The sequence below is a fragment of the Pleurodeles waltl genome, chromosome 6 (genome assembly GCF_031143425.1).
Source record: "Pleurodeles waltl isolate 20211129_DDA chromosome 6, aPleWal1.hap1.20221129, whole genome shotgun sequence".
Taxonomy (NCBI): domain Eukaryota; kingdom Metazoa; phylum Chordata; class Amphibia; order Caudata; family Salamandridae; genus Pleurodeles; species Pleurodeles waltl.
The window spans coordinates 1,453,962,227-1,453,986,602 of NC_090445.1; positions in this window are offsets into that span (position 1 = coordinate 1,453,962,227).

Consider the following 24,376-nt stretch of genomic DNA (forward strand, 5'->3'; position numbering starts at 1 on the left):
ATTTTGGCCTCTAGCTCAGGCGGCACCTGGGGAAACCTAGCAAACCAGCGCATTTTTGAAAACCAGACACCTAGGGGAATCCAAGATGGGGTGACTTGTGGGGATCTGACCATGTTCTGTTACCCAGAATCCTTCGCAAACCTCAAAATGTGACCAAAAAAACACTTTTTCCTCTCATTTCGGTGACAGAAAGTTCTGGAATCTGAGAGGAGCCACCAATTTCCTTCCACCCAGCGTTCCCCCAAGTCTCCCGATAAAAATGGTACCTCACTTGTGTGGGTAGGCTTAGCGCCCACGAAAGGAAATGGCCCAAAACACAACGTGGACACATCACATTTTTTCACAGAAAACAGAGGTGTTTTTTACAAAGTGCGTACATGTGGATTTTGGCCTCTAGCACAGCCGGCACCTGGGGAAACCTAGCAAACCAGCGCATTTTTGTAAACTAGGCACCTCGGGGAATCCAAGATGGAGTGACTTGTGGAGCTCTGACCAGGTTCTGTTACCCAGAATCCTTTGCAAACCTCAAAATTGGACCAAAAAAACACTTTTTCCTCTCATTTCAGTGACAGAAAGTTCTGGAATCTGAGAGGAGCCACCAATTTCCTTCCACCCAGTGTTCCCCCAAGTCTCCTGATAAAAATGGTACCTTACTTGTGTGGGTAGGCCTAGCGCCTACAAAAGGAAACTGCCCAAAACACAACGTGGACATATCACATTTTTTCACAGAAAACAGAGGTGCTTTTTACAAACTGCCTACCTGTGGATTTTGGCCTCTAGCTCAACCAGCACCTGGGAAAACCTAACAAACCAGTGCCTTTTTGTAAACTAGGCACCTCGGGGAATCCAAGATGGGGTGACTTGTGGAGCTCTGACCAGGTTCTGTTACCCAGAATCCTTTGCAAACCTCAAAATGTGACCAAAAAAACACTTTTTCCTCTCATTTCGGTGACAGAAAGTTCTGGAATCTGAGAGGAGCCACAAATTTCCTTCCACCCAGTGTTCCCCCAAGTCTCCCGATAAAAATGGTACCTCACTCGTGTGGGTGGGCCTAGCGCCCACAAAAGGAAATGGCTCAAAACACAACGTGGACACATCAAATTTTTTCACAGAAAACAGAGGTGTTTTTTGCAAAGTGCCTACCTGTGAATTTTGGCCTCTAGCTCAGTCGGCACCTGGGGAAACCTAGCAAACCAGCGCATTTTTGAAAACCAGACACCTAGGGGAATCCAAGATGGGGTGACTTGTGGGGATCTGACCATGTTCTGTTACCCAGAATCCTTCGCAAACCTCAAAATTGACCCAAAAAACACTTTTTCCTCTCATTTCGGTGACAGAAAGTTCTGGCATCTGAGAGGAGCCACAAATTTCCTTCCACCCAGTGTTCCCCCAAGTCTCCCAATAAAAATGGTACCTCACTCGTGTGGGTAGGCCTAGCGCCCACGAAAGGAAATGGCTCAAAACACAACGTGCACACATCAAATTTTTTCACAGAAAACAGAGGTGTTTTTTGCAAAGTGCCTACCTGTGAATTTTGGCCTCTAGCTCAGTCGGCACCTGGGGAAACCTAGCAAACCAGCGCATTTTTGAAAACCAGACACCTAGGGGAATCCAAGATGGGGTGACTTGTGGGGATCTGACCATGTTCTGTTACCCAGAATCCTTCGCAAACCTCAAAATTGACCAAAAAAACACTTTTTCCTCTCATTTCGGTGACAGAAAGTTCTGGCATCTGAGAGGAGCCACAAATTTCCTTCCACCCAGTGTTCCCCCAAGTCTCCCGATAAAAATGGTACCTCACTCGTGTGGGTAGGCCTAGCGCCCACGAAAGGAAATGGCTCAAAACACAACGTGCACACATCAAATTTTTTCACAGAAAACAGAGGTGTTTTTTGCAAAGTGCCTACCTGTGAATTTTGGCCTCTAGCTCAGTCGGCACCTGGGGAAACCTAGCAAACCAGCGCATTTTTGAAAACCAGACACCTAGGGGAATCCAAGATGGGGTGACTTGTGGGGATCTGACCATGTTCTGTTTCCCAGAATCCTTCGCAAACCTCAAAATGTGACCAAAAAAACACTTTTTCCTCTCATTTCGGTGACAGAAAGTTCTGGAATCTGAGAGGAGCCACCAATTTCCTTCCACCCAGCGTTCCCCCAAGTCTCCCGATAAAAATGGTACCTCACTTGTGTGGGTAGGCCTAGCGCCCACGAAAGGAAACTGCCCAAAACACAACGTGGACATATCACATTTTTTCACAGAAAACAGAGGTGCTTTTTACAAACTGCCTACCTGTGGATTTTGGCCTCTAACTCAATCAGCACCTGGGAAAACCTAACAAACCAGTGCATTTTTGAAAAATAGACACCTAGGGGAATCCAAGATGGGGTGACTTGTGGGGCTCTGACCAGGTTCTGTTTCCCAGAATCCTTTGCCAACCTCAAAATTTGACAAAAAAACACTTTTTCCTCTCATTTCGGTGACAGAAAGTTCTGGAATCTGAGAGGAGCCACAAAGTTCCTTCCACCCAGCGTTCCCCCAAGTCTCCCGATAAAAATGGTACCTCACTTGTGTGGGTAGGCCTAGCGCCCACGAAAGGAAATGGCCCAAAACACAACGTGGACACATCACAGTTTTTCACAGAAAACAGAGGTGTTTTTTACAAAGTGCGTACATGTGGATTTTGGCCTCTAGCACAGCCGGCACCTGGGGAAACCTAGCAAACCAGCGCATTTTTGTAAACTAGGCACCGTGGGGAATCCAAGATGGGGTGACTTGTGGAGCTCTGACCAGGTTCTGTTACCCAGAATCCTTTGCAAACCTCAAAATTGGACCAAAAAAACACTTTTTCCTCTCATTTCAGTGACAGAAAGTTCTGGAATCTGAGAGGAGCCACCAATTTCCTTCCACCCACTGTTCCCCCAAGTCTCCTGATAAAAATGGTACCTTACTTGTGTGGGTAGGCCTAGCGCCTACAAAAGGAAACTGCCCAAAACACAACGTGGACATATCACATTTTTTCACAGAAAACAGAGGTGCTTTTTACAAACTGCCTACCTGTGGATTTTGGCCTCTAGCTCAACCAGCACCTGGGAAAACCTAACAAACCAGTGCCTTTTTGTAAACTAGGCACCTCGGGGAATCCAAGATGGGGTGACTTGTGGAGCTCTGACCAGGTTCTGTTACCCAGAATCCTTTGCAAACCTCAAAATTTGACCAAAAAAACACTTTTTCCTCTCATTTCGGTGACAGAAAGTTCTGGAATCTGAGAGGAGCCACAAATTTCCTTCCACCCAGTGTTCCCCCAAGTCTCCCGATAAAAATGGTACCTCACTCGTGTGGGTGGGCCTAGCGCCCACAAAAGGAAATGGCTCAAAACACAACGTGGACACATCAAATTTTTTCACAGAAAACAGAGGTGTTTTTTGCAAAGTGCCTACCTGTGAATTTTGGCCTCTAGCTCAGTCGGCACCTGGGGAAACCTAGCAAACCAGCGCATTTTTGAAAACCAGACACCTAGGGGAATCCAAGATGGGGTGACTTGTGGGGATCTGACCATGTTCTGTTACCCAGAATCCTTCGCAAACCTCAAAATTGACCCAAAAAACACTTTTTCCTCTCATTTCGGTGACAGAAAGTTCTGGCATCTGAGAGGAGCCACAAATTTCCTTCCACCCAGTGTTCCCCCAAGTCTCCCGATAAAAATGGTACCTCACTCGTGTGGGTAGGCCTAGCGCCCACGAAAGGAAATGGCTCAAAACACAACGTGCACACATCAAATTTTTTCACAGAAAACAGAGATTTTTTTGCAAAGTGCCTACCTGTGAATTTTGGCCTCTAGCTCAGTCGGCACCTGGGGAAACCTAGCAAACCAGCGCATTTTTGAAAACCAGACACCTAGGGGAATCCAAGATGGGGTGACTTGTGGGGATCTGACCATGTTCTGTTTCCCAGAATCCTTCGCAAACCTCAAAATGTGACCAAAAAAACACTTTTTCCTCTCATTTCGGTGACAGAAAGTTCTGGAATCTGAGAGGAGCCACCAATTTCCTTCCACCCAGCGTTCCCCCAAGTCTCCCGATAAAAATGGTACCTCACTTGTGTGGGTAGGCTTAGCGCCCACGAAAGGAAATGGCACAAAACACAACGTGGACACATCACATTTTTTCCCAGAAAACAGAGGTGTTTATTACAAAGTGCGTACATGTGGATTTTGGCCTCTAGCACAGCCGGCACCTGGGGAAACCTAGCAAACCAGCGCATTTTTGTAAACTAGGCACCTCGGGGAATCCAAGATGGGGTGACTTGTGGAGCTCTGACCAGGTTCTGTTACCCAGAATCCTTTGCAAACCTCAAAATTTGACCAAAAAAACACTTTTTCCTCTCATTTCGGTGACAGAAAGTTCTGGAATCTGAGAGGAGCCACAAATTTCCTTCCACCCAGCGTTCCCCCAAGTCTCCCGATAAAAATGGTACCTCACTTGTGTGGGTAGGCCTAGCGCCCACGAAAGGAAATGGCCCAAAACACAACGTGGACACATCACAGTTTTTCACAGAAAACAGTGCCTACCTGTGGATTTTGGCCTCTAGCTCAGCCGGCACCTGGGGAAACCTAGCAAACCGGCACATTTTTGAAAACTAGAAACCTAGGGGAATCCAAGATGGGGTGACTTGTGGGGCTCTGACCAAGTTCTGTTACCCAGAATCCTTTGCAAACCTCAAAATTTGGCCAAAAAAAACACCTTTTCCTCTCATTTCGGTGACAGAAAGTTCTGGAATCTGAGAGGAGCCACAAATTTCCTTCCACCCAACGTTCCCCCAAGTCTCCCGATAAAAATGGTACCTCACTTGTGCGGGTAGGCCTAGCGCCCACAAAAGGAAATGGCCCAAAACACAACGTGGACACATCACATTTTTTCACAGAAAACAGAGGTGTTTTTTGCAAAGTGCCTACCTGTGGATTTTGGCCTCTAGATCATATGGCCCCAGGGGGGCAGAAATGGCCTAAAATAAATTTGCTCCCCCAACCCTCCCCCCCGGAGCGATCCTTGCCTACGGGGTCGCTCCCCTTCCGTGACATTGGCGCAAAAAAAATAAAACAGTGCCTAGTTGTTTCTACCCCCCTTGGGGGCAGATTGGCCTAAAATTTGCCGATCTGCCCCCAAAGGGGGCAGACATGGTCTAAATACAATTTGCCCCCCAGGGAAGTGACCCTTGCCTAATGGGTCGGTCCCCATCTCTAAAAAAACAAACAAACAAAAAAAAACACAAATTTTGTTTTTGCCCTGGCGCCTAGAGCTTTCTGCCCCCCCCTAGGGGCAGATCGGCCTAATAACAATAGGCCGATCTGCCCTCAGGGGGGCAGTAATGGCCTAAAATAAATTTGCTCTCCCACCCCCCCGGAGAGCGACCCTTGCCTACGGGATCGCTCCCCTTGCGTGAGAGCGCAAAAAAAAAGATCCCTGGTGCCTAGTGGTTTCTATCTCCCTTGGGGGCAGATTGACCTAAAATCGGCCAATCTGCCCCCAAAGCGGGCAGAAATGGCCTAAATACAATTTGCCCCTCCAGGGGAGCGACCCTTGCCTAAGGGGTCGCTGCCCATCTGTAAAATAACAACAACAACAAAATCCCCGGTGCCTAGTGGTTTCTGCCCCCCACTTGGGGGCAGATCGGCCTAATTAAAATTTGCCCCCAGGGAAACGACCCTTGCCTAAGGAGTCGCTCCCCTTGCGTGAAATTCACGAAAAAAAACAGATTGGCCTCATAAAAATAGGACAATCTGCCATCAAGGGGGGCAGAAATGGCCTAAATATAATTTGCCCCCTATGGGAGCGACCCTTGCCTAAGGGGTCGCTCCCCACCTCTAAAATGAAAAACAAAACAAAAAAACAAAAATAAATAAAAATTTATCCCTGGTGCCTAGAGGTTTCTGCCCCCCCAGGGGCAGATCGGCCTATAAAAGGCCTTAAAAAAAATGCCCCCCCCCTGGGAGCGACCCTTGCCCAAGGAGTCACTCCCTCATGCCAGTTTCCTTTACAAAAAGAAATCCCTGGTGTCTAGTGGGCGTTTCAAAAGCCGGATTGCTTTACAATCGGGCTTTTGAAATGCTGAGAGAGACTTCAAAGGGAAGGAAATTGCCTCCTCCACGTGATCTTCCAGCGCGATGGATGAGGCCCTCTGTGACAATCAGCGCGCAATCACGCGCTGACATCACGATGGGGTGTGGGGGTGGCAGGGTAAGGTCTTCTCCTTCCATCCCTGTCATGGGGATGTGGGGGCGGAACCCCACAGAGGGTTCCCTCTAGCGCTCCCTCTGGGCTCTGTTCCCAGGACCTAATGGTTACGTCCGGGGCACACGAGCACTGTGCCTCAGGACGTAACCATTGCGTCCTGGGCACAGAAGGGGTTAATTGATCACTATGAGATATATGTATTACTTTAACACCAATTCTTCTTTTTTTACTTCATCTCTTTCTGTCACTCATAATCTAGCCTCTCGTTGTGTCATATTGATACACTGAATTTTGCTGCCACACTGTTAAAAACACTAAACATAACAATAAATCACATCTATACATAACATAAACAACATGAACATAAAAAAAATAATTCAACTCGTTTTTCAAATCAGTTGGTGTATGCCACAGATTGCACACATCGTGCTTCCTAATTGTTCCAAAATGGGCTGCCAGTCCAATTTAAAAAAAGCAGTCCACTTTCGAGGTAGTATGTTGAATATCACAATAGATTAGTAATTCTATTGTTGTGATTTCACTGTGTTATTCAGAAATTTCCTCCACTTGAGTTCATGAATTTCTGATACACCTCAGATCCTTGGTCGACGCGTTTCACCCCAAATCCTTATAGACCTCATCAGGACATCAGGACATGGGAAGACACACAATATCAAAACATTAAAACCACACTCATATATATGTATCTCTCCATTTATCAGTCCATTTGTAACAATACCACCAGGGTCGGTTGATACCCTGTTCACCCTTATCTCTCCTTTTTCACCCTGTGAGATCATGACCACATTAGTTATGTCACTTTTCAACTTACTCTTAAACTTAAACTAAACCTATCCATAAGCAGTGAGGTGAGCATTCCTATGTTCGCCTAGTGTGAATCACCTACTCCCACAAACCCTACATCGTGGTGTTATTGGAAAACCCTTAACCCAAGGCTGTTATGCCTACCGGCTCCTACTAACCTTGAAAATATGTTATATGCGTCACAAGTATGCTATTACAAGGGGCATACGTAAGGGCCTTCTGAAGTACCCATTCACAGGTAGACATGTTCCCTGGCAAGCATAGCGTGGGGTATTTTTTATTCCATTGACGCACGTGTTCCCATACTATGAGGAGGTAAACCAACACATTATCCCAAAGTTAAACGAAACTGCTATGTTCCATTTAAAGTTGTTTAGCAATAAAACACATTCACAATCTCATAACGCAAAACTAATATGTTCCATATAAACTTGTTTAACAATAGAACAAATTAACAAAACCATGAGATTTCCCTCATTACCTCAAACGTACAACTCTTTCTGGAACCCCTCCATTGCGGACTGAAAAAAGTTGGCGTTCACGTGACGCTATGTAAAGCCAACGCTGTACAGCTCTTCGGCCCGACATGATTGTCAGGGATACCTCCTTTTCAAACTTTGTACCACGTTTGTGTCTTATGCCAGCAGGCCCATTGGTCTAGTGACCTTTACTAAGTAGTAATATGGCTTATCCATAAACATGCATCTTGTGTCCCCCCAGGAGGTATGCCTTCAGTGTCCACCAATGATGCTTAAATCTCAGGGCAACAGGACTATTCCTCACAACCATTCTTGTCCTACCCCTACTTCTGTCTCACATTCTTAATTTGGAACTGTTTGCACTTTCTGTTAATGACTGGCCTCCCATGACCTGGTGGCCATTGCTAAGTGGGATTCCGGGATGTATAGAGGTGCCTGCCTGATAACCCCTTGGGAGGGATATCTCCTTAACCTCCCCTTAGTGTGGCATTGTCAAATGACATTATTTTCTCATGCTCTCAGGACATGTATCAATGACCTCATATAGACCCTCCATGGGCCTCGTCTTGCATTTGAATACTCATGTGTGAACCGAATGCTGACCTCACCATCACATGGACTTGCTCTACTCTATACCAAACCATTTACAGTCACCTCTCTCACACCCGTTCCCCATAGCAATATCTTATCAAGGACCACATCTTGCCTACATCATTTAGCCCATTATAGGCTGTACTGTGTTTTTCAATAAATCTGGCTTCCATTATATCCAGTATACAGTTAACACCAGTGTCTTGTTGTTTTGCCTCTACTTCAAATAATACTGACCAATAAATATAATTCTCTGTGTGATTTTTGCCCATAAATTGTTCTACCAGTAGGGCTCCTTGCACCAAACACTTAATCCTCGATCTATGTTGTAGAATAGGTGACTTCACAGGTTGTACTCTTTATCCTATTTATGTCAAAGGACACAATATATGACATTTCTTGTGTTGCCGTTTGAAAACCTGCTTTGTTTATGTAGCTTCCCATTAACTTCAATGCTTTTAGTATTTTTAGTAAAGTCACACCCAGTACACATATTACACCTGTAATGTCCAGTCATTGGTGGGAGATTGAGCAGTTCCCTTATATCCCTTTTCTTTCTCTCTAAAGTCGAGGAATGGACCAGGGTGTCCCTCAAATTACATCTCCTTTTGAATGAAAATAAGGGTTTTGGAATATCCATTGAAGCAAGCACTTTCCAGTTCCTTTCTATAATTGATCTTACTCGATTCGCTTTTGGATTGTATGTTATAACTCATGTTAAAGGAGTTTCTCTATTTTCCACTTTGGGGACCAGCATTTTCTCCCATGGGGTGTACCTTGTACGCTTACAAGTCCCTTTCACCAGTTTTTTGGGGTATCCCCTATTTATTAGTCTGGCTCTTAGGTTCTCAGTATTTAGAAAATAATCAGCCCCATTGGTACAGTTCCTTCGGATCGGGAGGATCTATCCATAGGGAAGATTCTCCTTCAGTACACAGGATGATTACTGGAAAAATGCAGTAAGGTATTCCTGTCCATGGGTTTAGTGAATAAATTCACTTCAATCAATCCTTCCCTTGATCCTACCCATAGGTCAAGAAAATTAATGCATCTGGAGTCACAAGTCATAGAGAACCTCAGATCAGGAGTGCATTGATTTAACCAATTATGGAAGCCAGAATGTTACTCCCTAACACCCTCACGTATCATGAATATGTCATCAATGTACCAAAGCCACCGGATAACCTGTTCTCAAAAAAGGTTGTTACTACCACAAATGTATCTTTTTTTCAAAAGAAATCCATTACTAGATTGGCGATCTCAGGGGCAAAGCTACTATTCCTGCCAGGTGACATCTGTGTTTCTCTCTCTCTCTCTCTCTCTCATCCATCCCCTTTCCCCTGGAACGCTCCAATGAGGATCACATACAAGTGGGAGGCATGCAACGCCTGGATGGAGTTGGGAACAAGCAGCCTGGGTCAGCATCTGTGAGATGAACAGGTTAGTGCTTGACATTGCAGCAAGCTCACGTTTTATTTCCCACCCGGACACAGTAGAGACATAAGAGGTCACCCTGCCCGATTTGACACACTTTAGGAAACTTACAATGCGAAACCCAGGTGCTCTCACAACAATTGGATGCTCTGCAGGTCATGCCCACAGTCCAACCACCTTCTTCCTATAAAACTGCATTTTTGAGAGCCAAACTAAAGCAAGCCCCGGATAACACAAAGTTTCAACAGTTCTTCATGGGGACTGATCTGGAACAGTCACCAAGTAATGCCCCAGTAATCCGACCACTACGCTACCCCTGGTACCATTAGTCTCTACAGAGCGTTATGCAGGGGATCCTGCAAAATTCACGATGTTTTAAAATCAGTGCCACCTTCATTTTTTATGCCGGCCAGCCTCTTTGCTTGATGAGCAGCCTAAGGTGGCATTTGTCCTCTCGTATCTGGCCGGTACGGCTGCTTCATGGTCCATTCCTTCATTAGAGCGGGAAGACCCATTATTATATGTCTATCAGGTCTTTAAAGCAGAAATGAAAAAAATATTCAACAAGCATACATTTGTGCAATCAGTAGACTCAGAACTGCTTAATCTAAAGCAGGGGAATAAAGATTTGCTGATGTATATATCTGAATTTAAATATAAGGACAAGATGCAGCAGGCCTAAAGAACACGCAGGATCCCTGTAGAAACCCAGTGAAATGCAATAGTTATTTGAAAATTATGGTGTGCAACTCCACCCAGGCCCCTGCTGCAAAGAAGAGCCCAAGGGGCAAATGAGGCCCAACAAAGCAAAATCATTCAGGGGGTGCACCACTCAAGAGCATCCAGCAACATTAGTAAGCAGGAAGAGTCCAACACTGTTGAAATGATGATGATGCGAGACTTCTCTCAGTTGCCTTCTGAAGATTTCTTTTATTGGCGTAAAGAGCTTGTTATGACATGAGGTTCATACAGAAATTTGTTTCCAATCTACCTTCATTTATTCAGGACAGTAAAGATATCCTTAACAAGTTTGAGGACTTCCCATGGTCAGATGATCTCTTGTTCGTCACCATGAATGTGAACAGTCTTTATACTTGTATTCAGAAATCGTTTGGTATATTGGCAGTTACTTCTTTTCTCAATATTCGTACTGCTGACCACTTTTCCCATAATCAGATGCTTCTAGAAATGATTGATATTATTTTGTCAAGGAACTACTTCTTACATAATACCAAGTGGTTCCAACAAATACAGGGGACGGCGATGGGTTCTAAATTCGCCCCGTCCTACGCCTGTCTCTTCATGGGATGGTTTGAGAAAGTACATGGTTGGGGGAAGCATGCCTCCCCCTGGACTTAATTTATTGTATTCTGGGGGAGGTATATTGATGATATCATTTTTATATGGAATGGGTCCATTGAACAACTCACTCAGTATCATGCCTTCCTCAATGATAACCCCTACAACGTTAAACTCAGTCTTCAACATAGTAAGGTTTCTATAGATTTTTTGGACATAAGATTCTTCATACAACACAACTCAATACAAAGTGTTTTGTACAAGAAATCCACTTCTTGCAATAGCCTCCTTCATGCGACTAGTGCACATACATCCTCTGTAATCAATAATATTCCCTTTGGCGAGATGACACGTGTACGACGCAACTGTAGTACTGACGACAAGTTTTGGGAACAAATTGGACTTGTCAAACAAAGATTTACCAATAGAGGTTATGACCACATGACCCTTTCGAAAGCGGAACAGCGCATTAGGAACACATCGAGAAAGGATACTTAGATTCTAACACCTCGTAGTAACAAAAAATGTACTGAACACTTGTCTTTTGTGACTAGATATACAGTCCATAGTCAGGGTATTTACAGAATACTCAAACGACATTGGCACTTGTTAATTGATCTACCTGGACTTAAAGGGCTCCTCCCTAAAACTCCTAAGATCACTTACCGGAGAGGAAGGACACTTAGGGACCATCTTTGCCCCAGCTATGTCCCTGAACCTAATGCAACCACATGGCTCTCCATAAAACCCTCAGGTGTTTACACTTGTCGTGAATGCAATATGTGCGTTTTTGGTTTGGACAAAACCAGACCTTTTTGTTACAATAATACTGGGACACACACTATCAAAAGTTTCATCAACTGTAACACTAAATTTGTGATTTATACCTTAGGGTGTGCATGCAAGAAAATATATGTGGGTAGCACTATAAGATCTCTCAAACAAAGAATACAGGAACATGTACGTGCTATTAGGAATAATGACAGCAGGTTCCCACTGACATCACATATCGCATTGGTTCATCCTCATGATGGTTCGATTTGGTTCCAAGGGATTTACCACATCCTGCAACATCCTAGGGGAGGGAATAGAGAATTACAATTACGCAAAAGGGAGGCAGCTTGGATATGCCGGTTACGAGCAGTAGAATTGGGACACAACACTGATCATGAATTTCATTACTTCTTATAATATTACGTTCATATGAGGCCTATTTGCATTTAGTACTCATTTATTTTCTGTACAACAAATTAGTCTTTGCCTGAACTTTATGTATGACATGTTTATGAGGTCTCAGCATAGGCCTCCATAGAAAATTACTTAAAATTTCTAATTTATACTGATCAATTCTATATGATACCATTAGTTTGTTGAATGGCATTTTTTTAGAGATTCCTTAAGTTCTTTTGATGTATTCTTCCATGGCTATATCTTCAAATTGCAATATGTATAACCTTTTGCTTGCCTGTGTCCAAGCTATTGACAATGTTTTTCCATACAATTTTATAACTCTCTTTTTTTCAACATGCAATTTTTTTTTTCTTATGACCAAATTTGTGTTGTCATCCATTTTCATTGCTTGCTGTGACACATTTTTCCAACAACTTGCTCGTTGCATGGGGATACGAACCATCTTCCACTATAACACACTTTTACTTACTCTGGTTTCTTGTACACATCCTTTTTCTTTTCTCTCTCCCTTTCTATTTTGCCCCCACCGTACTCTTTTCCTTTCTGTTAACTTTTCACATATATATTATTTTCCCACTGATTTTTTTCTTTTTTTTTCTACTGATCTTCTATTTATTATGTTTTGTTATCCATTTCTTTTTATTCCTTTTTTACCTTTCTCTTTGCCCCTCGATTATCCGGAATTTCGATTTTCAATTTATTAAAATTTTTGATGATATGGGGCTTTCCTTTTGGTGCCACACTTTGTACACGCTTTTTCACCTTCCAAGATGGCCGCCATACATAGTCCTCTTTTTATCTTCATAACTTAGTAAATATGCACGAACACGACGACTGCTAAATGCAGTCCGTCGTTTATTTTTACGTCCTCTTGCCGGGCACGGCGGAAGTTCTCTGAACTTGGCGTCCGCCTTTCCCTCTTTTTAAACTTTACCGCGTACACGACTAGTGTACACACCAACATTGGAACGGGCGGCACACGGCCGGGCCCTGTCACTCTTTATACTCACCGGCCCCTGATACTTCTTCGACCACTCGCTCTACTATCCTTTGATGTACTGCACAGGTAGGGGCAGAAAGTTGCCTTGTGCCAGCACGGCTACATTTCATTGAAGGACGGTATTTTGCTTCTTATGAGCATTACCAGCCTTAATATTTTTTGTTTTTTTTATCCCCGAGGATGCCGCTCTCCCTACTCAAGGTTATTTAATATGTCCTGTATGATCAACACTGGGTAATATTTACCTCCCCATTATTCTTGTCTTTTTCATGCGATCAATGGTTCCTGTTCTTTATCATATATTAAGATAATTATTATTTTGTTTTTTTCCATCAGGCCCATCAATATGCCTTTGTGTATTTACACTTTGCAGAATTTCTTTTGCAATATCTGGAATACTACCTTGGTATGTTCTTTTCGACTTCTTTTTTCGAACTTATATTATCTTTTGCACTCATACGAGTCTTTACTCTTGGCGGAGGAATTTTCTGTTTTAACTTTGAACACCTTATGTGCACTTATTGTCTACGAGGAATTCGTTTTTATCACGTTGCCTGCATGTTGCACTTTTTGGATTCTCCTTGGTGTTTATCTTCTCTCCTTGCCGGTTCCTTTGACCATATATGAGTCTTTGGTCTAGATCAATTTAACATTTAAAACTTCTTTGCACTGTATTTTTGATGTATCATCATAAAATATTTTTGTTCAGTCACCAGCATGTAAAATAGCATTTTATATGTTAATATGGTGTTTTTTCGGTGTTATATTGATATTATTATACTATTCCCCCATTTTTCATGGTCATATGTTACTTTGCAGCCCTGAGGAAGCCCACCTGTATGGGGCGAAACGCGTTGGCTGCTTTTTCCGTATGAACCTCATGTCATAACAAGCTCTTTACGCCAATAAAATAAATCTTCAGAAGGCAACTGAGAGAAGTCTTGCATCATTATCATTTCAACAGTATTGGACTCTTCCTGCTTACTATTGTTGCTGGATGCTCTTGAGTGGTGCACCCCCTGAATGTTTTTATATCTGAATTTAATAGATTAGTAGCTGAGTCGGAATGTTCTCAAGAAAAGAGGGGGTCCTTTTTTTTACAGAGGGATGAAAGATGAACTTAAGGACCTATTAGCACAAGTGGTAAATCTGCCTGGCTCTTGTGAAGAGCTAATTGATTTATTGGCTAAACTGGATCACTGTTTATCAGTGAGGCAGCGAGACAAAGGTCGTACTGACAATAAACTGCTCATAATCAGAGATAAGAAACAAGGCACAAGGAAAGGCACAAATGAAAGTAAACCGATGCAAATCAGTACCATTAGATGCCCACTTACTAAAGAAGAACGACAACAAAGACATGACCAAAATTTGTGTTTGTATTTTGGGACAAAAGGTCACTTTTTGAAGGATTTTATGGTTAAGTATAAAAACAGTCTCTAGGGGCTGAGAGCGCTGAAAGCGAAAAGCTTGAGGGAAACTAAAATACCTGACTGCAGTGGAGACTGGTTGTTTGGGTGTAGAAAGACCAGAAGTCTCCTACTTTTGGGCTCAAACTAGCTCCCAGAGAGAATTCCACCATTTACATACATATCCGTGCCGGTGGAATGGGTCTTTTCAGATCATCCAGTTTCTCTCAAGCTCCTGGTGGATTCGGATGCCACCGGAAAGTTTATGGCCATTGTAGTTGCTGAGAAGCTAGGGGTTCCACTTCTGCCTAAGATTAGTCCAGAGGTAGTTAAGACTACTGTAGTCCCTTGTCTTCTGGTCCAATCAGGAAAACTACTTGTGAGGTGAAAATGTACCTTTGCTCTAATCATTGTTAAACCATTCATTCGGATCTGATATGTGCGCCACATTTCAGTGTCATACTAGGTATCCCATGGGCTTCAAAAACATAACCCCATCATAAACTGGGTTACACAGAGTGTTACCTTGCAGCCCCAATTCTGTAAACAACACTGTTGGGTGGAGGCTCCACCTGGTAAAGGTATTGCAAAAAGTATGGGGGGGGGTGCAGAAAAAGGAAAACATGAGTTACCCTCAGTATATTAAGATTTTGCAGACGTCTTCAAAAAGGTGACTACATTGCCACTGCACTGCCCTTTCAACTGTCGGATAGATCTACAACCAGGCTCACAAATCCTGTGTAGTCTAATTTATGCTTTAACAGAGAAGGAGAACTCCTATTTGCGCCAATCCTTGGATGAATTTCTGGCTGTAGGCTTTATACGACCTTCTTGGCCCAAAAAAAGTAGGGGACTAAGGCTTTGTATTGGATATAGGGCCCTAAACAAGATCACAATTAAAAACAGATACCCTCTACGTCTGATCTCAACCCTTATCGATCAAGTTAAAAATGCACGCATATATACAAAATTGGATTTACGCAGGGCTTACCATCTTGTAAAAGTCTGCGAGGGTAACGAGGTGGAAATGGCTTTCTGGACTAAATGTGGTTTGTACAAATACCTCGTAATGCCTTTCGGACTCTGCAATGCCCCTGTTTTATCAACAAAGCCCTACATGACTTCATCAATCAGTGTGCTGCCATCTATATTGATGATATTTTAATTTACTCCATTACCTACAAAGAACATGTCACCCATGTCAAAGCCATTTTACAAGACTTATGATAACATCTCTTCTTTGCACAGCTAGAAAAGTGTAGTTTTCATGTTGAAGAAGTGGAGTTCCTCAGGTATATCCTAACCGCCAAATGGGGTACAGATGGACCCTAAAAAGGCTGAAGCTATTGCTCAGTGGAAAGCCCCACAAAGTGTCAGGGAAGTACAAAGCTTCCTGTGCTTTGCCAACTTCTATAGGCATTTTATCGATCACTTTTCCAACATTGTTGCTCCCATCACTAAATTACTCATAAAGGAAGGAAGTTTCAGTGGGGAGAAGAGGCACATAAGGCCTTCCACCACTAGAAAGACAAGTTCAGTACAGCTCCCGTTTTCCGACACCCAGACCCTACACAGCCATTTGTGGTCAAGGCGGATGCCTCTCAAGTAGCAGTGGGTGGGGTCTTGTCTCAGCGCGATCATGGGACCGGGGAGCTCCACCCAGTGGCTTACTTCCCCCATAAATTGAATCCAGCCGAGACAAATAATTCAATAGACGGTCAAGAATTACTAGCAATCAAACAAGCCTTGGAGGAATGGAGACATGTTTCCTTGGGAGTTCACATACAGTCACCTCCTGACAGATCATAGGAATTTACAATTCCTTAAAACCGCACATGCTTTATCTGTGCAGCAGTTGATGTTGTCCCAGTTCTTCAGTGATTAAGATTTTCTGAGCCAATTCCAACCAGGTCCCTAGAATGGGAAAGCGGATGCACTTTCTAGACTAACCCAGTCCACTATGGAACAAGTGGAAGAACCACCGTTTATTATCTCTTTAGACAAAATTGTGGGGTCCATTATCCTAGATTCAGTTTTTCATAAAAGGTGCAACTAGAGCAGGAAAGGACTGTAGCCACAGAAACCCTGCAACACCACACTACAGATGTCACTAGCTGCGAGGGCTTAAAGGATGTAGCCCAGAAGTTATATCCACCCACAAAAAAATTACAAGACAAAGCCTGTGAGTGGTGCCATGTTACTAAGCTTTCTGGTCACCCAGTGGACAAAAAGACCCTAGAGATCCTCCAGCAACATTTTTTGTGGCCATCCATATCAAAAGAAGCAAAGGCTTATGTGGCAAACTGTGTTACTTGAAAACAAGGGCACAAGGGGTAAGTGTGCACCAGGCTCCAAGCAATCCTTACCTATGCCACCTGCACCCTGGCACACTGTATCATTAGACTTTGTGGTAGAATTACCAAAATCCCAGGCTGGGTTTACTACCGTTCCAGTAGTAGAAGATCATTTGGCAAAAATGGCACATTTTATCCCTCTAAAAACCTTACCTTTGGCCTTACAATTAGCCCAAGTTTTCTTACAATCTATAGTTTGTCTCAATGGACTTCCTTCTGTGGTAGTTTCCAATCGAGGACCACAATTTATATCTACATTTTGGAAATATCTTTGCCAGGAAATGGATATGGACAGACTTAAAGAGTCAACCAGCGTATAGAGCAATATTTACGCTGTTATCTTCTAAGCTCTGACGTGGATTTGGCAAAGTGTGTGTGGGCCACCAAATTTATTTATAACAATGTAATTCATGCATCTACTGAATATTCACAATTTTCCTGTAATTATTGTTATCATCCTCACATGTTGGATAAAAGCAGCAAATCAAATGTATAGGACACATGCAGACAAAAAGAGACACCAGGGACCAGATTATAAGGAAGGACAAAGAGTATGGTTGTCAACTAAACACTTAAATCTGAAGGAGACACAAACTTTTCATCCAAGGTTAGTGGGCCTTTTCACCATCACCAAGAAAAGTAACAAGGTAGTCAGGAAACTGGAATTCCCACATCTCTGCAGATTCATCCAGTGTTCCACGTCTCCTTGTTAAAACCCCTAGCAGACACCATGCACTGCCCAATGGATCCTCTCCGATCCTAGTGGATAATCAACTGGAGTACAAGGTAAGGGCTGTATTAGATTCCAAACAAGTGCATAATAAACTCTACTACTTGTTGGATTGGAAAGGTTACGGACCGGAGGATCGTTCATGGGAGCCAGCAGGACATGTGCATACTTCTCGGTTGGTTTGCCAGTTCCATCACCGATATCCCAACAAACCGAAACCAATTGGTGGCACCTTGGAAGGGGTGTACTGTCTGACCTGCAAACCTGAATATGCTCCAGAATCCACATCTGGCATGTAGTAAAGTGTGCCCCCAAGGAAATCACCTGCCTTAGCATGGGCCAATGATTGTTGTTGCCCTTGAGAAATGTTTACTTGAGCCAATGCTTGTTTTAGAACTCGTGTATGATTCTGGGGCACATGTCAGCTTGTTGCCTGAGCTTGTGGCATCCTCATGACTTAAACTGGGTGTGGCCAGGTATAGCAGCCCTATGACTCAGGCTGGGTGTGGCCAGGTGACTCATACTGGGTGTGGCCAGGTGCAGCAGGTATTTAAAGCCACATCAGTCTACAGGTGATTGCTTGCTGTCAGAGGTCTTCAGATGCAGAGTGGGATTCTCTGCTCCTCTGAACTTCTTCCTGGATCGTCTATTCCACAGCCCATTGTGGATGCCAATCCTAGAAAAGAAGAGATCAAGAAAATTAGCATCATAAAAGGCAGTAACTCGCTTCACACTCTTGAGAGGCTTTTTACCGGTTCCCTTTGATAGTTGATTGCCGGATGTTCAGACGGGAAGCACGCACTAAAAAGGCATATCATCAGTGTCCTTGGTTACTAGAATACTGGCTGTCTACCGAATAATAATTGTCATTGTTGTTAGCTTGTAATGACAGTACAAATTTTAGTGTATGTTGGACAATTGTTATTTTAATGATTTACTATAAGCGTTTTTGTTATAGTTGAGTTTTCTATAGCATTTTTGTGATCAGTCATCACTCATACTTTGTTTGACTCAAAAGAGCCATAAAAGACATAGGGGGTCATTATGACCCCTGAGGTGGGTGATCATGTGGCGGTAGTACCGCCAACAGGCTGACAGTACATTCCGCTACGTTATGACCACCATAGTGGTAGCAGCTGCTGGGCCGGAGATAAGAATCTCCAGCCCGGTGGCCGCTATTGTTCAGCCGGCAGCATCATGACCCTGCCACCCACCCGGGATTTCTTGGCATTCGCAATGCCATGAACACCATAGTGGTGGGCACTACCAGTGACAGGGAATTCCTTCCCTGTCACTGGTAGGAGGCTCACTCACCCTCTCAAACACTCCCCAGACAGTCCCCCCTCCATACACACCCCCCTTTTGGTCCCCCCATTCACGCACACTCGCAGACACGCACCACGCATATACACACTCACTCACACAGGCATACACGCATTCATTCAGACATGCACCCATTCATTCTCGCACACATCTGTACACACATTCACACTGACATGCAGAAACACATTCACATTCCCATTCATACACACATTCTCACACATGCATTCACACACACAAACAACACTACACACACATTCACATTCACGCACACACACATTCAAGCACACAACCCCACACACAACACCCCCACCCCTCTCCCCTGTCAGAAACCAAATTTACCTGCATCCAGGGGGTCTTCCTGCAGGGAATGGGGCGGGCGCACTCTCACCAGCAGCGCCCGCCAGCTGAACACCGGCAGGCCGTATTATTTTTCATAACGGGCAGATGATAGCGGCTGCGAGGGTCTTTTGGCGGTGGTTGCAGCAGCGGTAGGCGCCATTTACCGCCAATCTTAAAATAATTACATATGCAATAATCAGCAAAAATATAAATAACACTATCAGGATAAACACATATTACAAAAGTGAATAACACTTGCGAATTTGAATAGCAACAAGTATAACATTTAACACAGCATGTATCGTCCCTTCACTTCCCAAGTCATGTAGATATGAATAGGCAAAATAGCTAGACCCACTGCCTAAAGACAAAAGCACAGGACGTAAAAATCTTCTCCTAGGTACAGTATATAAATTACAAATAGAACAAAGTGCAAAGTGCTTTCGGGAGAATTACCATCACATATACATGGTGGAAGATTTTTAAACCAAGTGCCGTGAATGTGAAATGCTACTAAAAAATGATTAGACTTCAAATGAAATCTAGTCAATAAAAACCTGTACCGCTCTAAAAGAATGATAGTGAGATACAGCTTAGGGTGTAGCGGCTGTGGCAACAAGCTCTCCTAATCCCCTGATGTTTTGCCAGTCAAATTAAATTCTAAAATAGAATGCCACTAGAGCTCCTTAGTCCTCTCTTTGGCTTTGGCTCGCAAGAACTCAGGGGCATGGAAATATTCTCCAACCCCAAGACGGGAGAAGAAGGAATTAACATATCTGAGCCAGGGAACAGCTATAGTCTGAGTCAGTGACAAACAGTCTGAAATCACTGATCTACAGAATTGAGTTTTGGGATTTAGCAAGATTCTTAACCAAAGCAATAAAGGTTGCAATCTTATATAGTCGGCTATGCCCCTCAGACCAACTTCATCATGACAGAAAGCTGACGGAGTAGATTGTGGAACTGCTAATAACCTCCTCAGAAACGTATTCTCCACTACCTGAAGGCTTGTGCAGTCGCCATAGCCCTAGACCCCAGCTCCGAATGATGCATTAGAGAAACATTTACTTTTAAAAACAGTCAGTATTTCCCGCACTGGTTTATGGCCTAGCTTCTTTGAGGACCTAAAACAGCATCTACGGCTCTTTGAAATTGCAAAACACGAGCACTAGTTAAAAATTTCTAGTTAAAACTAACATCTATCGGGACCCCAAGATAAGTAAAACTTGGAACTTCTAATATTTCTGAGTCGTCAAGAACACATTTCTTAGTTTTTGATAACTTTGGGCCACTCTCCATCACATAGGACTTTGGTCTATTTGTTCTTAGGCCAAGGCTCCCCATAAAAGTATTGAAAGCATCCAACAAAGATTGAAGGCCATTTGCTGTCATTAAAAAAGGACAGCATTGTCCACAGAGAGTAAGAATGGGACTGGCTGGGAATTAATGATTGGCAAATCGTTCCAGATCTTGCACAAAAAAATCTTCCAGACCATTTATATAGAGAAGGAAAATGAAAGGTGCCAGCACACATCCCTGTCTAACCCCCTTTAAAGATAGAAATTCCTCTGTCAGATTGCCCCCCCTGACTGAAACGGACCCTAGCAGAGGTGCAGGCATGGAGTCTGCTGAGAAGAGAAATTATACCTTTATTCACTCCCATGTCTGACATAACAGCCCACAGTCTGGGTCTGTCAACTGTGTCAAAAGCACAGGACAGGTCCATTAAGGCTAGATTGACACAGCCTTTTTTGGTCTTAGTATATTTTTGTACTATCAGAGTCAGGTTGAGAGTCTGTTCAATTGTGTCCAGCCGTGAAACCCAAACTGTACCTTTGATAAACAGTCGGTCTCCATGGCCCAAGCCTCCAATTTTGCTAGTACCACTCGGCCTAAGATCTTAAAAGACCTGTCTAAGACGGAGATTGGATGATAACACTGTGGTTCAGCCCTATCCCCTTTTTTAAAAATAGGCACAATGATCGCCTCTCTCCAGGTGTCTATCAGTGGGCCTATCACAGCAGTTCTAAAAACATTGGCATGTAATGGCCCCCAAAATTCTGGTATAGTTTTATATACATCGGCAGGGATTCTATCAGGTCCAGGGGCTTTGTCAGGAGGGCAATCTTGAATGGCCTGAAGAACATCAGCTACTTCAATTGAGTTACTAAAGGCTATGGCTAGAGAGACATCTATCCCATCAATAGAGCCATTGACTGCTTCCTGGAGGGTATTATCCCCGTTTCGAATGTTTAGAGAAATATTCCACAAACATTTGGGCTGAGATGACCGTATCCATTACACCACTATCCTTGCCAGCCAATGGGCTGGAATTAACCACTCGTCAAAAAGCCTTCATATATGTATTATTACTTGCTCCGATTAACTCGTTCCTGGCAACAAGGATGTATATAGTGGACTGATTACGTGGGGAAGTGCCAATAGCCGTCTATTCCACAGCCCTACATCACGGATTCTGATCCTAGAAAAGAAGAAATCAAGAAAATTAGCATCCTAAAAGGCAATAACGCGCTGCACATGCTTAAAAGGCTTATTACCGGTTACCTTTGATAGTTATTGGTGGATGTTCAGACGGGCAGCACGCACTAAAAGGGCATATTATCAGTGTCCCTGGTTACTTGAATAATTGCTGTCTACCAAAGAATAATGCTCATTGTTAGCTTGCAATGACAGTACAGATGTTAGCATATGTTGGACAATTGTTATTTTAATGATGTACTATGAACATGTTTGTTATAGTTGAGTTTTATATAGCATTTTTGTGATACCAATCATTGTCTATGATAAAGGACACTGAGTGCTTGGCACACATTAGTTTCAAAGCATGAATCAAAGGTCTGTTATTTCCATGTTCAATTGTCACTGTGATGTATCAGTGATGACATCACTTACAGATGACAGTGAGCTTTAATATGGCCAGCAGTGTGTATGAGTTAGCATTTGGTTGGTGGTGTGTGAGTAGTGACTTGCTGCTGGTCACTACACACACTGCTAGTCGAACACCAGTCCTCACACTCCATTAGCCACCAGCCGATGTGATTGCTGTGCTGTGTTGGCATATTTAAGTGATGGGCCCTTGAATGGCTGTTGATGTGAGTGTTGTAATGTGCTGGGCCCACAGCTGGTGCCGAATCCAACCTTTATGTGTGTGTACTTGACGAATAGATGGTTGTGCAATAATATATGTATTTTCTGTCTATCTCTGCCAGGGTGTACATTGTCTCTACATTGTGTGTTGATGTGAATGTTGTAATGTGCTTGGCCCACCGTTGTCAGTGTGAAAGGCCTTGTGTGAGTCACAAATGAAATGGTGTGTGAATCTCCAGTAAAGCAGTAGGGGCCAGATGTAGGAAGATTCCAATTTGCAACTTGCAAATTGCGAGTCAGAGCGACTCGCAATTTGCGAGTCGCAAATTGGAATGTAGGATGGTGTCCCTGAAACCATCTGTGACTCGCAAGGGGGTCGCAAAGGCCCACCTCATTAATATTAATGAGGTGGGTCGCAATTTGCGACCCCCTTGCGAGTGGCGGCATTCACAGGGATGGTGGCCTGCTGCGGACAGGAGACCACCATGTCTGTGACTGCTTTTTAATAAAGCAGTTTTGTTTTTTTTGTAATGTAGCCCGTTTTCCTTAAAGGAAAATGAGATGCATTACAAAAACGGAAAATGAAACGTTTTTTCATTTTTTCAGAGCAGGCAGTGGTCCCTAGGACCACTGCCTGCTCTGAAAAAATGTTTGCAGTTCCATTCACAAAGGGGAAGGGGTCCCATGGGGACCCCTTCCCTTGTGCGAATGGGTTACCACCCATTTCAAATGGGTGCAAACTGCAATTGGTTTGCGACTGCGTTCACGGTCACAAAGCAATCTGGCATTGTACTGCGACTCGCAATTAGGAAGGGGACTCCCCTTCATAATTGCGACTCGCAAACCTGTTTTGCGATTCGGTAACCAGGTTACCGAAACGCAAAACCGGTTTTGTGCATTAAAAAAACCTGGCAGTCTCTAAGAAAGCTTTCTCAATATGCCCATTCCAAGCATTATCATCAAGGCATACATTCCCTTGAGCACAATGTTCCCAGACTAAGGGCCTCATTTAAAACTTGGTGGACGGGTTGCTTCGTCACAATGGTGGCAGATGTCCCATCCGCCAAAATCTAAATGCCTTTATGTGCAAACTGTTACTTACACCTGGCCCTTGGTGCCTTGACGCGGCTTTACAGATCATGAGCTGTCAGTCATTGGTTCAGTTTTTTAACTTTTCCATTAGTAACAGTGAAATTCATTTAAAAAAAATATTTTATTTACATTTCAAACCTTCACTCACCCTCGTGCCAAACCCAACCAGTATGTATGTACTTGGGGAATAGATGGTTGTGAAGTAATATTTCTGCCAGGGTGTACATTGTCTCTAGGGAAAATCTACCAACCCGAGATATTTTTGTAAACTAGACACCCAGGGGAGTACAAGGTAGTATGCCTCTCGTGGATTCCAGCAACGTTGTCTTACCCACAATGCCCTGCAAACCTCAAAATGTGACTAAAATCACACATTTTCCTTGCCTTTCTGTGCAATATTTCTCCAGAATCAGAAGGACACCACAAAGTTCCTACACCCATCATTTCTCCACTTGTCCTCATACAAATGGTGCCCCCCTTGTGTGGCTGGGTCTAGTGCCCATGAGAGGAACTGATCAAACTAACATCAGTGGGAGTCCTCACAAAGGGACCCTCCTTGATATGTATTTGATTTGTTCTGGTGCAGGTACTAGGCCCAGTCACACAAGTGAGCTACCATTTTTATTGAGAGTCCTGAGGGGATACCTGGTGGAAGTGTATGGCTCCCCACAGATTCCAGAACTTTCCATCACAGAAATGTGAGGAAAATATGTTTTCTTAGTCAAGGTTTGAAGTTTGCAAGGGTGGTGAGAGCCAGGCAAGTCAGCCAGCCCTCAATACACCTAGGTGTCTAGTTTTCAAAAATGTACAGGTTGGCTAGGTTTTCCTAGGTGCCAGCTGAGCTATGGTAAAATAATCTAGAGCTACCCACATTGGAAAAAGAGTGTCAGTTTTGGGTTGAAAAGTGTGCTGCGTCCATGTTGAATTTTGGGCACTAGTCTACTCACACAAGTGAGATACCATTTTTATTA